The following is a 2,500-nucleotide window of genomic DNA, read 5'->3' as shown; positions in this document are numbered from 1 at the left end:
GTTCTATGTTGTACAGGCATAGCTTACACCATCGTTGTTCTACCGTTCTATGTTGTACAGGCATAGCTTACACCATCGTGGTTCTACCGTTCTATGTTGTACAGGCATAGCTTACACCATCGTGGTTCTACCGTTCTATGTTGTACAGGCATAGCTTACACCATCGTGGTTCTACCGTCCTATGTTGTACAGGCATAGCTTACACCATCGTGGTTCTACCGTTCTATGTTTTACAGGCATAGCTTACACCATCGTGGTTCTACCGTTCTATGTTTTACAGGCATAGCTTACACCATCGTGGTTCTACCGTTCTATGTTTTACAGGCACAGCTTACACCATCGTGGTTATACCGTTCTATGTTTTACAGGCATAGCTTACACCATCGTGGTTCTACCGTTCTATGTTTTACAGGCATAGCTTACACCATCGTGGTTCTACCGTTCTATGTTTTACAGGCACAGCTTACACCATCGTGGTTATACCGTTCTATGTTTTACAGGCATAGCTTACACCATCGTGGTTCTACCGTTCTATGTTTTACAGGCACAGCTTACACCATCGTGGTTATACCGTTCTATGTTTTACAGGCATAGCTTACACCATCGTGGTTCTACCGTTCTATGTTTTACAGGCATAGCTTACACCATCGTGGTTCTACCGTTCTATGTTTTACAGGCATAGCTTACACCATCGTGGTTCTACCGTTCTATGTTTTACAGGCATAGCTTACACCATCGTGGTTCTACCGTTCTACTATGAGAACTTCCTTACCGTATTCCGACCGTACGAGATCCATCCGGACTTCTTCGCTATTAGTGAGTGTCGCAGATGATATGACAAATTGCCCACAAGCTCGCTCGGAGGACACAAGCATGATCATCTATAATAATTGGCTATTTCTGGGGCGCAAATCCTAAACTAGTTCTAAGTGCCTTACAATCAATCTGAAATAAAATGATCTTAATAACAGCAACAATACACAACATAAGCGCCTTAAATCAATCTTAAATATAATAATCTTAATAACAGCAAAAATACACAATTAAAAACAAATAAAAAATGGAAACACAATCACGTACGCAATACACAATTCAAATAAATCTATCGTTATCAACTACAATCTCAGATCATCACAACACATAATGATGGAACACCTTCGCACACACGCGCACACACCCACGCACGCACACGCACACACGCACAGGCACAGGCACGGGCGGGCACATACAAACGCTCACTAGAGCAAAATAGCAAAATGAAAACCTTTTAAAATATGCCGAATATAATGTATAACAAAACATGTCGAAGAGAGAGCTTTTTCCGAGCAAGCTGTTGGACAATTTGTCATACAAGTTTACTTCCTGTGTTATTGGTGTGTGTCTATCATACAAGTTTACTTCCTGTGTTATTGGTGTGTGTCTATCATACAAGTTTACTTCCTGTGTTATTGGTGTGTGTCTATCATACAAGTTTACTTCCTGTGTTATTGGTGTGTGTATCATACAAGTCTACTTCCTGTGTTATTGGTGTGTGTCTATCATACAAGTTTACTTCCTGTGTTATTGGTGTGTGTATCATACAAATTTACTTCCTGTGTTATTGGTGTGTGTCTATCATACAAGTTTACTTCCTGTGTTATTGGTGTGTGTATCATACAAGTTTACTTCCTGTGTTATTGGTGTGTGTCTATCATACAAGTTTACTTCCTGTGTTATTGGTGTGTCTATCATACAAGTTTACTTCCTGTGTTATTGGTGTGTGTCTATCATACAAGTTTACTTCCTGTGTTATTGGTGTGTGTCTATCATACAAGTTTACTTCCTGTGTTATTGGTGTGTGTATCATACAAGTCTACTTCCTGTGTTATTGGTGTGTGTATCATACAAGTTTACTTCCTGTGTTATTGGTGTGTGTCTATCATACAAGTTTACTTCCTGTGTTATTGGTGTGTCTATCATACAAGTTTACTTCCTGTGTTATTGGTGTGTGTCTATCATACAAGTTTACTTCCTGTGTTATTGGTGTGTGTCTATCATACAAGTTTACTTCCTGTGTTATTGGTGTGTGTCTATCATACAAGTTTACTTCCTGTGTTATTGGTGTTTGTCTATCATACAAGTTTACTTCCTGTGTTATTGGTGTGTCTATCATACAAGTTTACTTCCTGTGTTATTGGTGTTTGTCTATCATACAAGTTTACTTCCTGTGTTATTGGTGTGTCTATCATACAAGTTTACTTCCTGTGTTATTGGTGTGTGTCTATCATACAAGTTTACTTCCTGTGTTATTGGTGTGTGTGTATCATACAAGTTTACTTCCTGTGTTATTGGTGTGTCTATCATACAAGTTTACTTCCTGTGTTATTGGTGTGTGTATCATACAAGTTTACTTCCTGTGTTATTGGTGTGTGTATCATACAAGTTTACTTCCTGTGTTATTGGTGTGTGTCTATCATACAAGTTTACTTCCTGTGTTATTGGTGTGTGTCTATCATACAAG

The 2,500-nt window shown here is 38.8% G+C and overlaps 1 protein-coding gene across 1 annotated transcript in view; it reads left to right on the top strand.

Moving 5' to 3' along the window:
• The first annotated feature begins 726 nt into the window (after positions 1 to 726).
• The window catches only part of LOC138974453 (nmrA-like family domain-containing protein 1), a 17,257-nt gene continuing 15,483 nt past the window's right edge, over positions 727 to 2,500 (top strand). Inside the window, exon 1 of the mRNA XM_070347170.1 lies at positions 727 to 816. The gene's annotated coding sequence lies outside the window, so the exon portion shown is untranslated. The remainder of the gene's footprint in view (positions 817 to 2,500) is intronic.

Source organism: Littorina saxatilis, linkage group LG8, assembly GCF_037325665.1.
Source record: "Littorina saxatilis isolate snail1 linkage group LG8, US_GU_Lsax_2.0, whole genome shotgun sequence".
Lineage (NCBI taxonomy): Eukaryota > Metazoa > Mollusca > Gastropoda > Littorinimorpha > Littorinidae > Littorina > Littorina saxatilis.
Note: the sequence above shows the minus strand (reverse complement) of the source record. Positions and strands in the feature narration are given on the sequence as shown.